This window comes from Dermacentor andersoni, chromosome 6 (assembly GCF_023375885.2).
Source record: "Dermacentor andersoni chromosome 6, qqDerAnde1_hic_scaffold, whole genome shotgun sequence".
NCBI lineage: Eukaryota > Metazoa > Arthropoda > Arachnida > Ixodida > Ixodidae > Dermacentor > Dermacentor andersoni.
In genome coordinates this window covers 58,572,247-58,582,151 of record NC_092819.1, presented here as the reverse complement: position 1 = coordinate 58,582,151, position 9,905 = coordinate 58,572,247, and the positions used below count along the sequence as shown (strand labels likewise).

Below are 9,905 nucleotides of genomic sequence, written 5' to 3'. Positions count from 1 at the left end.
AGCTTTCCAGAAAAGTTGGCGGACATGGCGGCCCGTATACATTACTGGGCTATAGGCTTACCATTTTTTCCTCAAAATCCAATTTACGCAATCCGTTTATTCAGCACGTAAATCAGTGGAAACACTTGCATTAGCATGAAGACTGATGTATATCCCCCGAATCAGAGCTTTTCAGAAAAGTCGGCGGACATGGATGCCCGTATATTTTACTGGGCTATAGGCTTACCATTTTTTTCACAAAATCCAATTTCCGCAGTCCATTTATCAGCGGGTAAATAAGTGGAAACACTTGCATTAGCATGGAGACTGATGTATATGGCCCGAATCAGAGCTTTCCATAAAAGTGGGCGGACATGGCTGCCCGTATATATTACTGGGCTATAGGCTTACCATTTTTTTCACAATAACCAATTTCCGCAATCCGTTTATTCAGCGGGTAAATCAGTGGAAACACTTGCATTAGCATGGAGACTGATATATATGGCCCGGATCAGAGCTTTCCAGAAAAGTGGGCGGACATGGCTGCCCGTATATTTTACTGGGCTATAGGCCTACCATTTTTTTCCCCAAAATCCAATTTACGCAATCCGTTTATTCAGCGCGTAAATCAGTGGAAACACTTGCATTAGCATGGAGACTGATGTATATGGCCCGAATCAGAGCTTTCCAGAAAAGTGGGCGGACATCGCTGCCCGTATATTTTACTGAGCTATAAGCTTACCATTTTTTTCCACAATATACAATTTACACAATCCGTTTATTCAGCGCGTAAATCAGTGGAAACACTTGCATTAGCATGGAGACTTATGTATATGGCCGGAATCAGAGCTTTCCATTAAAGTGGGCGGACATGGCTGCCCGTATATATTACTGGGCTATAGGCTTACCATTTTTTTTCACAATAACCAATTTCCGCAATCCGTTTATTCAGCGGGTAAATCAGTGGAAACACTTGCATTAGCATGGAGACTGATATATATGGCCCGGATCAGAGCTTTCCAGTAAAGTGGGCCGACATGGCTGCCCGTATATTTTAGTGGGCTATAGGCCTACCATTTTTTCCCCGAAATCCAATTTACGCAATCCGTTTATTCAGCGAGTAAATCAGTGGAAACACTTGCATTAGCATGGAGACTGATATATATGGCCCGGATCAGAGCTTTCCAGAAAAGTGGGCGGACGTGGCTTCCCGTATACGTTACTGAGCTATAGGCTTACCATTTTATTTTCACAATAACCAATTTCCGCAATCCACTTATTCAGCGCTTAAATCAGTGGAAACACTTGCATTAGCATGGAGACTGATGTATATGGTCCGAATCAGAGCTTTCCAGAAAAGTGGGCGGACATGGCTGCCCGTAGTTTTTACTGGGCTATAGGCTTACCATTTTTTTTCACAAAATCCAATTTACGCAATCCGTTTATTCAGCGCGTAAATCAGTGGAAACACTTGCATGAGCATGCAGGCTGATGTATATGGCCCGAATCAGAGGTTTCCAGAAAAGTGGGCGGACGTGGCTGCCCGTATACGTTACTGGGCTATAGGCTTACCATTTTTTTCACAAAATCCAATTTCCGCAATCCGTTTATTCAGCGCGTAATTCAGAGGAAACACTTGCATTAGCATGGAGACTGATGTATATGGCCCGAATCAGAGCTTTCCAGAAAAGTGGGCGGATATGGCTGCCCGTATATATTGCTGGGCTATAGGCTTACTATTTTTTTCACAATAACGAATTTCACTAATCAATTTATTCAGCGTGTAAATGATTGGAAACACTTGCATCAGCATGGAGACTGATGTATATGGCCCGAATCAGAGCTTTCCATAAAAGTGGGCGGACATGGCTGCCCGTATATTTTACTGGGCTGTAGGCTTACCATTTTTTTTCACAATAACCAATTTCCGCAATCCGCTTATTGAGCGCGTAAATCAGTGGAAACACTTGCATTAGCATGGAGACTGATGTATATGGCCCGAATGAGAGGTTTCCAGAAAAGTGTGCGGACATGGCTGCCCGTATATTTTACTGGGCTATAGGCTTACCATTTTTTTTCACAAAATCCAATTTCCGCAACCCGTTTATTCAGCGCGTAATTGAGTGGAAACACTTGCATTAGCATGGAGACTGATGTATATGGCCAGAATCAGAGCTTTCCAGAAAAGTGGGCGGACATGGCTGCCCGTATATTTTACTGGGCTATAGGCTTACCATTTTTTTCACAAAATCCAATTTCCGCAATCAGTTTATTCAGAGCGTAAATTATTGGAAACACTTGCATTAGCATGGAGACTGATGTATATGGCCCGAATCAGAGTTTTCCAGAATGTTGGCGGACATGGCTGCCCGTATATTTTACTGGGCTATAGGCTTACCATTTTTTTCACAATAACGAATTTCCTCAATCAGTTCATTCAGCGCGTAAATCAGTGGAAACACTTGCATTAGCATGGAGACTGATGTATATGGCCCGAATCAGAGGTTTCCAGAAAAGTGGGCGGGCATCGCTGCCCGTATATATTACTGGGCTATAGGCTCACCATTTTTTTCACAATAACCAATTTCCGCCATCCGCTTATTCAGCGCGCAAATCAGTGGAAACACTTGGATTAGCATGGAGACTGATGTATATGGCCCGAATCAGAGCTTGCTAGAAAAGTGGGCGGACATGGCTGCCCGTATATATTACTGGGCTATAGGCTTACCATTTTTTTTTTCACAATAACCAATTTCCGCAATCCGTTTATTCAGCGGATAAATCAGTGGAAACGCTTGCATTAGCATGGAGACTGATGTATATGGCCCGGATCGGAGTTTTCCAGAGAAGTGCGCGGACGTGGCTGCGCCGACATTTTACTGGGCAACAGGCTTGACTTCTGTTTTCACAAAAGCCAATTTCCGCGGTACATTTATTCAGCGCGTAAATCAGCAGAAGCACTTACATTAGCACGGAGACTGATGATATCTATGCCGCGAACCCGAGTTTTCCAGAGAGGTAATAGATACAACGAAGTAATTTTGACTCCCGGTTAAAATTCGTTATAACTAGGCTCTACTGTATTGCGGTTCGGTCGGATGACGATATTGTAAATGAAAAAAGAACTGTTTTCACGGAATGTGGTTCACCATGGTAATGACTTTGAAACAGAAAGCACTACGTCGCCAGATGCACATGGAGTGTCGTGTTGGTTTAATGAAATGAGTTTGATACTCCGGTACAGCGCAATATTTTCAGGAATGCGAACACGACTAGATTGGCCAAACACTAAATTGCTTTACCTTAGCCGAGACAAGAAAATTGAGCATAGGCTGCCCAGAGGCCTGGCATTCCTGCTGAATGGTTGGAAATCATGAAGCACGTAACTTATCTCTCCAGCAGTTGGCTAAGGAACTGCGGCCTCGACAGAACGGGCTTGACTCTCGTGCAGCACTGTCAGTGGGAAGAGTGATCATTTGCATTGGCCTCTCTACTTAGAGGCCCACATAAGCTTAGTCATTTCTCATATTCGAAGAGGAAGATCATTCGACAATTTTGAACAGGGAATTCTCCAAATACAATATGGATCGAGCAGCAAAATGTATCCGATTCTTATCCGAAATTTCACTAACAGTAAAGCCTTTATACCGTAAACTCTCATTTGTACGAACGTCGGTTTATCGAATATTTCAGAGTAATGAACTTTTTAAAAATCCCCGGCAGTTTTCTTATAGATTCTATGCAAAAATGTTTCACTTAAACGAATTTCGGAACAGTCGATATTTCAGTTTAACGAACTCGCTCAGAGGATCAAGGCTTATTTTTGCGATCAGAACCGATGCCCGCCCTCATCAAACCGCCGCTCCAGCGGCAATGTAACGTCGCTGGCGCTACAGCGTCCCTGGGGCAAAGCGGCGGCGCGGAAAACGAACGGCAACGAGGCATGGCCTCCGAGATTGCTCGCACAAAACGAGCAAGCATGTAATCTCGGAGGCCATGAACAAAGTAACATCGCTGGTGCTTACAACGCCGCCAGAGCAAAGCGGCGATCTGTGTCACCACAAACCACGTGGTGTGTGTTTCTTTTCGACCGGCTAGTTGTGGCATGGTCGTCGTTTCTTTTTTTCGAAGAAGAGGCGAAGAAGAAGAGGCAACTGGCAAGCCAGTTTCAAGCCCTATAATTGTAACTGTGGTTGTAGGGTACATTGGAAAGTTGAGAGACTGTGTCTCAACAGCAAGCTGTGCCAGAAGAAGTGCACAAAAACATTGACTCTTTGGACAGTTTTGTTACTTCAAGTGCTTTAAGAGTACAAGCGCAGAAGAAGATTACAGACTTTTTTTCTAAGTGAGAAAGGCAACATTATAACTGTTATGAACCTTGTACTTGTTGATATGCACAAATTCCATTTCACACATTTCTAACACTGTGGATGCCATGTCTTTAGCTCCATGAATTGCACTTACTCTGTATGCCATGTCTTATGTTGGTCTAGTGAATATTCAGTTTAGTGAACTTTCAGTTAAGTGAACTATTTCCTTCGGTCCCTTGAAGTTCACTCAAGTGAGAGTTCACTGTATAACGAATTTGAAGGGGAGCCATAATTACTTTGGTTATGTCCGTCACTTAGCTATATTAATTAAGGCATGTACTGTACTATGAATCTCTATGGGGATTTCAAATAAAACTTCACTTCCTTTATTGTACCCATTATTTCTTTACACGCCGTTTCATTATAAAAATGTTTGTATGCCGGTTGTTCAACCAATGTCTCTGAACGTGCGTTCCTTTCCGCGAGACACTGGCGATCGTGTGGACGCCATCTTCCTAGGGCTCTCCAGTCCAGGAGAGCAGCTGGCGCCGACTGACTTTGATTTCTACCTTCGCCAGGTTTTACGAGACGCGCCGTGCCTCGCCAGTATAGCATGCCTCACTCTAAAGGCTGGGAGAAGCCCCCTTCGCAAATACATCACGTGTCTTCCCGGCGCTCCGAGCCGCGTCGGGCTTTCTCCGTTCCGGCTCCAATCAGTCCTGGATTAACGGATGACGAATGCCTCTTGGAGCAGCTGAGGGCCGGTCTGACTCGCAAGAGTTATGGCGAAGGGAGGAGCATTAGTGGCGTTAGGGCCTCCGAGTTGGCCTATTCCTCCTTCCGTTCGCTGGGGCTATAGCTCGCGTGCGTCCGCGGCAGCTCGCAAACAGGCATTGATCACGAAACCCTCCACCGCGGCTTCTACAGAGGGTGGCATTGTTTGTCCGTCTGCCCGCTGTGCCTCAAGAAAGCGCCGGCTGCGCTGTTCAGGCAAGTCATGTCATTACTAAGACGGTAATGAAACGTTCACACAGTGATGTACCGAGTGTGCTACAGGCGCGACGAACTGGAAAAGCATATCGAAAGAGCACGCCAGCGTTATCTGCCTTCTGTGGCATAAAAAAGAAGGCTTTGTTGTCAGAGAACCAGCTCCTTATTGCATTTATGGCATGGACAAATTGAATGTTCGGTTGCTAGAACAGTAAACTGTTGTTTTTTTTAGCTCAGGGCGGGGTCGCAGATGTGGTACGGCAACGACGTGTAGATCTCGCTGGCAAGCGCAGCGTATTAGCCTAGCTAACAGGGGCCCAAACCTTATGAGCTAATTGGATTTTATGTAAATCAGTTGTTCACAGCTCAATCGCAGGAATGTTTGCTAAACGTTTCCCTCGCTGAATTGATCTGAGCAATGGCAGTCGTGCTTTGAGCAGCACCTATGCGTACTGCATGGATGATGCGACGAGGACCTATGGGGTGATGCGTGCCAATGCCTTTTGCACGACCGGAGCGGTTCGAGCCTAACCTGATTGGCCATCGACAAGCTACGTATCGACAAACCCTGGCAGCCTGCTACGGCTGGCGGTGCCAGAGAAATGAATAAAACTAATTTATATTCTGGGGTATTACGTGCCAAACCCACGATACGATTATCAGGCAAGCCGTAGTGGAGGATTCCGGATTAATTTTGGCCATCTGGGGCTCGTTAACGTGCACCCAATGCATGGTACACGGGCGTCTTTTTCTTTTTTTTGCATTTCCTTCCATTGATATGCGGCCACCGCGGCCGAGATTTGACGGCAGAGAGCTAGTTGTAGCACTTGAAGGGCACAGGCACAGAAGAACAACAAAGGAAACACACACGCAGCGATCCGTGGGTGTCTCCCTTGTTCTTTTTCTGTCCCTGTGTTCTTTAGCGCTACAATTAGTGCCATGTCGAGCAATTCCTACAAGCCTACATTGCAGGTCGAGGCGGGATTTGATCCCGCGCCCTCGAGCGTAGCAGCGCAAAGCCAAAGCCACTATAGCCACCACATTGGGTACAGCAGTGACTGACGATGACAAGCTATCTAGACGTTTCCAACGAAACGATTTGGTACTGTGTTACGAATAGCTTCCCATTGGAAAATAGGATTTCATTTAATTCACTAAAATGATGTACCGTGAAGTAATGTGTTCCACGCATAGATTTATGCCAGTTCTGCAGACTCTCTTGAAGCGAAGCAAGGTTTGTTGGAAGACCTTCTGCACATTTTCTATTGAGTCCTCGTAAATGAATAATAACTACATTTAGCCTTTGTGTAGTCAGTAATTCCATACTTTTTGTACATTTCGAATGGCAGGCCCAGACCACATGTACAATTTAGTTATTGGATGGCGTCATTGTGAGGATGAAAAAAAGAAATTGTCAGTATTACCCGAAGGCGAAGCATTCAAAGCGATAGCATGGTTTAGTGTTGCGCTGAAGGCGTCTCAGGAGGCTGGCGTGATGAGCGTGCTGGTAGTGCTGCAGGTGTCGCCCCTAGATGGCGCGCCAGATGGCATTACCAGAAAATACACAGAGGCTGCTCGACGCCGTCGGCGCTCTCGGCGCGAACGCGTAGTGAACTTGGTTGCAGCCAGCGCCTCTGGCAGTGGCGGCACGAAAGACCGACCTTGAGCCGCTGTTCGTTTTCACTCCACAACGCATTACGCAAGCTAACCCCCGTATTCAGAAATGCATCACAACTTGAAGCCCTGTTACGGTTGGCGTCTGGCACCTCGTGCAGAAAGGACTTTTCTCTCACCCGACCTTCTTCGTCAAAGTGAGGCGTGACTTCTCCTGCGATGGTTGGCGTCCCGCACCACGTGCAGAAAGGACTTTTTTCTCACCCGACCTTCACACACCTTGCCTCGTCGAAATGAAGCGTGACTTCCTAATTTTACATGACCATTTCGAGTGTCTGCCGGTCTGGCGGAAGCCCCGCATTGTTTACAGGCCCCTTTCGTGTGTGTGTGTGTGTGTGTATGTGTATGCGTGTGTGTGCGACTTTAGAGGGACCCTTTCCTCGAACGGCCAAAGTCTACAGGAGAACTTCCACGAACCAGCAACGCGCAAAAGAGACGGACAAGCGTCTACAATTCCAGGAGGAGGGACGGCCTCCTCCTTGTTCTGTGCCGGTCACGTGACGTCGACGGAAGCAAGAGCCCTCCTCCTTGCAGCTGGCTTTCTGTGCCGGTCACGTGACGTCGACGGAAGCAAGATCCCTCCCACGATTGTAGAGAGCCTATTTAAGGGGCTCCGAAATGTACTTTTGATCACTTCATGCTCTTCTCATTTTGTATCACCATCTTTTGAATAAACCGTGCAAGTTTCGCACTAGAAATCGTCTCGCCCTTGCTTGGTCGCCATGGTCTACCGGATGCCTGGAGCCCGCCGACAACGCCACGCTACCCAACAGTAATGTCGGTCGAGCTTCGATAGGCAGGCGTCGCTACAACTCGGGAGCAGTACGATACGCTACCCTGGAGTACGCAACAGCCCATGCTTGACTTGACATAAATGACACCTGGCGCAAACACGCCAAGACGCTAATTGCGTTTCCTTGGGTGCGTTCACGACAGGCGTCGTTTAAATCAAGTCAAGCGTGAGCTTCAAGTTAAGATGCATTTCTTGAATGTGGGGGTAAGTCCTAGTTTCACCTTGGCTGAGCATGAAGGTCAGATTTACGGAACCAGGCGTCTTCTGGAGTTTGCACCTGGAGTAGGAAAGCTACATCGCTCTAAAAACTAGCATTTAACCATCACTGACGCAACACGGCTCGTCCAACGTCTTGTCAAACATAGTAGCGCCTTTGGTAAAGTGATCATGTGCGCCAATACTATCCAGTCTGGAGTGAACTGGCGTAACATTGGATAAGGAGAGGGATCATGTGACTGGCTGCTCAGTTTCCATGGTTTCTTTTCGGTTGCCACTACTGGACCAAATTGACAAGAAGTATTCGCTTCCACGGATGTGGACATCGCGACTGGACGGGCCAAGATGCGCAATTCATGGGTGTATCCAATTAAGGTACACTATTCCTGCCGCTCTTATTGTTCTGGACGCCTTTCTTCTTCTTTCTCTTTCAATCATTCACAGAACAGAAAACAGCAAGTTAATTTTTTCAATCAAGTGCTGTAGTTCAGTGACGACTATAACAACTATTACTGCATATCGCGTGTTGAAGTGTGGTCCGCGTGGCCCAACGGATAAGGCGTCTGATTCCGGATCAGAAGATTGCAGGTTCGAGTCCTGTCGCGGACGGTTCTCATTTTTTTTCTACCCTTGATGGAGCCCAGTCATCCATTCTCATCACATTAATCTTTACATTCATATTCTTTTTCATTTTTACATTCATATATTTTCTTTTGGCAACGTAAGCACGGTTGTCACCCTCGCAGTTAACTGGCGTCGGAGGAAGAGATGGGTCGCTTCGAAAGACCGTCTGACTTGTGGCGATCCATACACTAGCTGAACAACAGCGGCGGCTGTCGTCCATTCAATTTCGGAAATCAGAATAGCTATCGGAGGCAGATGTTTAAAGGACAGCTCTTACGATTTGCTTGGGCGCGTGATCCCTAACTAAATGTGTACATTATTCATGACAGTTTCATGCTATGCATCCAGCGTGGCGCCTGAAAGTCGTGTAGGTATAGTGATGGTGGTAACAACTTTATTACAATTCTGTTCAGGTAAGATCTGGCAAGTCCGAGTCACAGAATGCCATTCACGAGGAGCGACCCTATCGGAACAAGTTCTTGTTGTCGTCTTTGATCTGGCGTTAGTTTTGCCCAAAACCAACTTTTAGGATCGGCGTGCGAACTCAGGAACACTGCCTTATAAAATAATATTTATACTGGCCACATTGTGCTTGCCGCTAATAACGTCAGGACAAGAGCAGCAACGCCGTTATCGACATCTGGCGAGACTTTCCTTAAGCCACGCGCACAGGCTTTTTTGCCGTAAACGATTGCATGCATTCGACTTACCTGCTAATCGATAAAATTTTTCTAACGTGAAATTCGCAAAGCAACCTTCTTCTTTCTTCTCGTTCTTTTTTTTTATAGCACAGTCGCGAGCCACAAGAACGTTTAAAATTCACTTCAGTTGAACACACTCTCCCAAGATGTCGCTCTTAGCGCTGCTATAATGGCGCGTGTCATCTAGATGCCGTCACCACTGACGTCAAAAAAAGTTTTGAGGTCCTGTATTGACGTTCTTTATTGAAGTGAAGCTTTCTTTGCCATTTCCCCTCACATTGCAGGTACTGGCTAGCAGGCTACTGGTGTCTTTACGAGTGGACGACAACTTGGACCACGGGGTATGTGCCCATTCATGGCTAATCCATCAGACTAAGTATTTGCCATTAGGCATGTGGGCCCAAATAGACAAGCAGACCAAGAGGCACGACGTGGTTGGTAAAAATGCGCTGGATCTTCCAACCTTGTATCAATGGTCGACTTGCAGCATTAACATTACTCATTGCACCTGGATGAATGCCGCTCGAGTCAATGCAAGGTTACGTTGACCCAGCTTCTGATGGAAAGTCCCACCCCTAATTTTATCGCGGAATCGGGATCCTTCTTTGACCATTTCAG

The 9,905-nt window shown here is 46.4% G+C and overlaps 1 non-coding gene across 1 annotated transcript; it reads left to right on the top strand.

Moving 5' to 3' along the window:
- The first annotated feature begins 8,498 nt into the window (after positions 1 to 8,498).
- TRNAR-CCG (transfer RNA arginine (anticodon CCG)) lies at positions 8,499 to 8,571 on the top strand. The gene has a single exon. It is a non-coding gene; the product is annotated as a tRNA-Arg (tRNA).
- The last annotated feature ends 1,334 nt before the right edge of the window (positions 8,572 to 9,905 follow it).